Source organism: Nansenia antarctica, assembly GCF_963989245.1.
Source record: "Nansenia antarctica genome assembly, chromosome: 2".
Lineage (NCBI taxonomy): Eukaryota > Metazoa > Chordata > Actinopteri > Argentiniformes > Microstomatidae > Nansenia > Nansenia antarctica.
Window position 1 is genome coordinate 15,371,745 of NC_137675.1, and position 6,000 is coordinate 15,377,744.

The following is a 6,000-nucleotide window of genomic DNA, read 5'->3' on the forward strand; positions in this document are numbered from 1 at the left end:
AAAAAAAAAACAAAAGCCTAAGACAAAACAAATGGCGTTGCAAGTTCTCGAAGATTATGAAGAAGACAAACAGAACCTTTTTTTGACACTTGTGAGTGTGACAATAACAGACTCAAGACGTCAATAACAGGGACCGACAAAACACAGACTCTCTCAAACTAAACAACAGATTCCTACTGCGAAACAAGCCACTTTGTGACAGGTAGAAAGAGAGAGAGACAAAAGACGAAGAGAAAAAGAGAAGATTCGGGAGTGAGGTGAACGTAAGCTAACCAGACTAACAAACTGGAAGAATGAGAGTTATGTGAATCAGGACCCTGGGGATAGCAGAACAACCTGGCACTATTTAAAAGGAGATTGAGTAATTTAATTGTGTGTGTGTTTGTGTTTGTGTGTGTGTGTGTGTGTGTGTGTGTGTGTGTGTGTGTGTGTGTGTGTGTGTGTGTGTGCATGTGCGTGCGTGTGTGTCTGCGTATATGTGTGAGTAGATGCACTATTTAAAAGGAGGTTGAGTAATTGTGTGTGCGTGTGTGTGTTGAGGAGGTTGAGCAGTTGCATTAAAAAGCCCCTAAGCCTTCTGAAGGAAACAAACAAAGTATTGTTTTTTAACATTTTTGACAACTCTGGGGGAGACACCAGTCCTAGATTTAGACAACCGCAACACATGTTGAGTTACATGAGCCGTGAGACAGCTGTGGTTGATCAAAGGGCTCTGCTTTAGAAGATCACAAACAGGCCTGACACTCAAAATCAATGCATTCCGTGCATAACATCGAGCCTGTCCTCCGCTTTCTACCTCCACCAGCCTCCACTGGCCTAGGCCGATTGGACAGTACTGTATTATTATTCACCAAAAAGACATAACCATACATACTGCAGCCCTGCTGGCTCTGGTCCAGTCTAACGACTGGAAGTACAGTAGTGTCAAATCCATCCTGTTCCACAACTCCCAAAACACGTGTCTAACCAGAAAACTTGAAAAGAAAGTGTTCCCTAATCAGTACAGGCGTACGTTACTACAGGGGACTTTGCTACACCAGACAGCTTAGCGAAGGTCTTTAGAGAAACACATGAGCGGAAAACAAAACCCAAAATAAACATAAACACTGAATGTGTGTCCGAGCAGTGCCAGACACCACCATCACCACCACTACCACCACCACCACCCAGTCCTAACTTTCCATGGTCAACACAGAGAGGGGAAATGAGGAAGAAAAAAAAAGAGGCTGGGGTTGTTTTTGCACATTCTGAGGTGGGTTCTCCACGGCCCCTGGTTATACTGGGGCTGGGCCACTCCCCTGACTAAATTAAAACCAGAAATGAGGGATTAAAGGATCTAGTACTGAAACTCTCCACTTTGAGGGCACTTTGAGGAGGTGTGTGATGGCTTGATGTCTTTCTCTCTTGTCAGATGTCTAAAACCACGGGGACCCAGAGACTGGGAGAACGAGGAGGGGGGGAGAGAGAGAGAGAGAGTGAGAGAGAGAGCGAGGGAGAGAGGAAGAGAGGGAGAGAGATACATTACCACAATACCAATAAAAGAAGATTTAATTGAATTCAGAGGGAGAGCGAATGACAGAGAGAGAGAGACAGAGAGAGAGAGAGAGAGAGAGACAGAGAGAGAGAGAGAGAGAGAGAGAGACAGAGAGAGAGAGAGAGAGAGAGACAGACAGAGAAGAAGAGAGAAAAAGAGAGGGAGGGAGGTTATGGACAGAGGTGGATAATGAGGAAAGAGGAAACAAGAGCAGACGGGAGAAAGAGGAAGGGAGACAGAGATGGATAGAGTGAAGAGAGAAAGAGCGAGACCCAGAGAGAACAGGGGGATGTGATTTAGGACGACTCCACCCAAGCCCACCAGCACTGTGGGGGGATAGAAGGAAACTAAAGTAGGCCATACGCGACACATATAGCTGTGGGAAGACTAGAATATGTATAGTAAGTGCTCACTTTTTTTAGGGCATTTTTTCCCCATCTGTCAGCCACCAGGCATATTCTGAGATTCAATGACTTGGATTCCTCTTGCAAATGAAATAAAAACACATTCATATAAAGGCTTCTTTTCTGGATGTCGTGCAGGCACTGACAAGGCGAGTTAGTGCACGAACAGTCAATTGAAACGACAGGTAATCAATCCTAAGGATACAGTTCAGATTCCAGTTTCTAAAGCTCTCTAATCGGGAAACCAGAGATATCCGGGACGTCTCGAACGAGACAGAAAATGTGTGTTTTCATGCCCTGCAGGAGCTCAGGAACCACTCTACTCCTGTGAAAGCATTCAATGGGAATTGTCCAGGGGGAACGCTGCGTCGTGACTGGCTGTAACTCGAGTGGCTTCTTCCTGGACGAGTGATGACATCACCTTTTCAAAAACCACCAGTTTCCAGCTGAGCGTCGGTCCTGAAGGCTAACAGGAATGGCGAGACTGCACTTGCCTCCTCGTCTGAACACCTAATTCCTGTTACATCGGTTAACTGTGGAGTTAGCTTTCATAAACATCTTTGTGTTGCAGTTGAAGTTCCCACGATATGAAGACCCCCCCCCCCTTATGAGAAAGGCATCAAGGAATGTGACAGGGTTAGCATGGTCATTAATGGCCATAAAGCACTGCCCATTAAGATAAGCCTGGGGAAGCAAAGGAGTATACTGAGGGAGGGGGAGACATGCATCTACTACAGCAGATCAGGGGAGGCTGGCGGAGGTAGTTTCCTCATTGCTTTCCATGCATTACAACGAGCCCGTCCTCTGATTTCCACCTCCACCAGCCTCCCTCCACTGAGATACAGTCATAGAACAGACAAAACAGCCTCTCCTGTCCTACACAACCTCAGACATGTTGCTTTAACAGGCCTACAGGTGACTACACTGTAACATGCCACAGTTCTGGAGAGTGGGACAAGTCTACTGTATGTGGTCCAAAATAGAGGAACGCCTTTTGGCGCCGAAAACGATCCCTTCTCATATGGTCTCTAGGTATACAGTAGTAGACACAGAGAGACATTCTGGCAATTAAAACATCCTCCATTGAGTCACACAATCAGGATAAAGAAGAAGAAAAAAACCACCTCAGTGAAGGTATCATAATCTGGCTCGACCTTTAAAAAGCTGAGGACATAGCATGGCAATGGCCAGAGTGGGGAAATTATTCCATTAACGAAATGAAGTATTGGCAAACCTTTAACGTTTGTTAAAATTCCTGCCTGCTGATTCATATCCTCATAACAGTGTAACTAGCCACAGGACGCCAAAATCTGTCTCCTCCACTGTAGCTAATCTCTTTAGCAGATTCCAAAGCAGCTTTACTGGGAAAACTGTCCTAAAATGGAATATTGACAAACATCTGGTGACTGAATGCTCCTGACCAATCTGGTTACAGTTGAACAGAGGAGCTGGAGCTGGCATGGATTATGGTCCGTGTTCAGGTCCAGACAGGTTTGCATGTTTTTATTTATTTATTTTTTTAGGCGGGGGAGTATGTTGTTCATGTGCAAAGCTGAATGGAAACAGCTTTGGAAAAGAAAGCACTGTCACTTCACAACAGGGTAGTATTGAGAGATGTGAGGCAAGCACACACTGGTACTGTACCAGTGGAGGCCAGTGGAGGTAGAAATCGGAGGACAGGATCATTGTAATAAATGGAAAGGAATGAGGAATGGTATCAAACATGTGCAATGTCTACCTCCAACTGCCTCCACTGACTGGTACACTACACTACACTCTGACTCGATATTTTACAACATGAAATCTATTTTATTCTTAACAGATGATAATGATATGATGAGCAGGAAATAGGCCTACTGTTATGGCTGAGCAGATCAACCTGAAGAGCCAGAGATACCCATTGCACTGCCAGTCTTGCCCTAGCTATTGAGAACCGCAGTGGGAAAAAAGATTGGACTTTAGGCTATTCTTTAGTCTTATCCTCTATGATTGTATCCTAGTTCATGTAGGCAGTATTTGTATTCCTGTGTGCTTGCTTTTAACATGAATAGATAAACGAAACAGGTCATGACATGTAAGCGGAGCTCTAATGAATTGAAAGCAGCACCCACTGAACACACACTATTATGGAGTACTGTACTCTGTGTATAATACATACATGCTCTCAAATTACCCATTGTTGACAGTTCCATTGAAGGAATGAACTCTGCTTCTTGTTGACATTGTTCCAGGTCTCTTGGCCAACTAAGTAGCATATCTTTGGGACACTAAGGTTATTTAAGTGCAGGAGTGAGTGGAGATAATAGGACTGCAGAGTGCAGACCAGTACAGTACGTTGGGCAGGAGGAATGCTGATCCTTGCCAGGATAATGGCATGGAAGTGTTCCTCTTAAACAGACTGGAAAACTATTGGACTAAGTATGGGAAGCTATTATGCTCTACGGTTCTCGGCTCAACTGTGTCCAGGTAAAACTGTCCTATTGTGGCAAATAAATAGACTTAGAAAACCAAAAATGAATGTGTATATAAATCATCCGACTATTGTTAGACTTTTCTCAAGAAAGTCATGAAGGATCCAAGAGGCCAATCATAGGTTATGCACGCTCAGACTTGTACAACATAACATGGAGAACTCCTTGTGAATAAGAACACCTGAGGTAGCTTGATCCTGATGTTTTCATTAGCCTACAGACAATTTAATCTATATTCAATGCCTTTATGCCTCTATCAAAACACAACTACAAACAGGCTTCCTATGAACTATGTAGAAACCCTTTACTTGTTCCCCTTTGTAGTAGTAAATCATACTGTTCTAATAATTTCTATAGAGGTAAACATCCCAATTTACCTTAGATTAATTTATAATACATCATTTAAAAAATAAATGGAATACATACTAACAGATAAATGGAAAGTAATAGAACAATAAACACATTGTAATCAACCATACCTCTAAAGCAGTCAATCACTCTAGTTTGTTTTGTTGATTGTAACACTGTTATAATAACACTGCAGACGAGATCGTCAAGGGATCTTACCTGTTTCGATTTTGCTCTTGTAGTCCAGTCTACAATGTCCAAGTGGTTCCTTTATTACACGCGTTTATAAAGTTTCACTTTTGATTCATGTATATTCGTGTCATGCCGAACTTCTTGCGAAGTTCCATTATTGCAACAACATCGCCTCTTCTTCCCAACTCGAGTTCTGCGAACTTCGCTCGAACTCCCGGCAACAAAACACAGTCAGCTCCTCGAGCTCAAAGCTCTGGACTGGAGAGCGTCAACTTTTAGGTCACATGACCTGCTCAGGAATGTCCTCATGCAATGATGGGTGATGGTGAACAGAAACTGAGTATTGTATGTTGTTGTCCCATTAACAACAACTATTATGGTTCTGCAGATGTTGAAATACCGTCTCAATGGGGTTCTCATAATAAATCAGTTAGCCAAATATTCAATAATATTCAATTCCTCTTTCACAGTTCATTAAGCAGAATAAATAAAACCAGGCCGTGTCTAAATGTATTCCATTGATGTTTCTAAACATATTCTCTAACCTTTCTGGGGGACACATAAATGGGACAAGCAAAGGCAACATTGTATGTAAATCAGTTTATTGCAGGAAGACCCCTGGGACCAAAATATGCCAAATCCCTCTAAAACACAGAGAATGAGAGAGATCGAAATACCCAGAGGCCCTCACGAAAAAAAGGAGGATTTACAAACAATTCAAAAGACATGACCGTAAAATGACATTGGTTTGTTGAAAACTATTAGCATAGGCCTACATTCTAAATACAGTATGTTTCAGATAAGTCTGCTCATCTTAATAAGTTATTAAAACATATTTCTGTTTATAATAGCCTATATCCCTCTTCTGATATGTACAACATAATCAAAACAGTGCCTTTCGATCAGGAAATTCCTTAAAATGTACACACAAAATAATTTGACTTTTTAAGAAAGAGACATGCAGACCAACAGATAAATCCTCTTCTATCCACTTAAAAATAACCTAACTGTTTTACTATGTGTGCCAAATTATAGTCATCTTCTTCTTGCT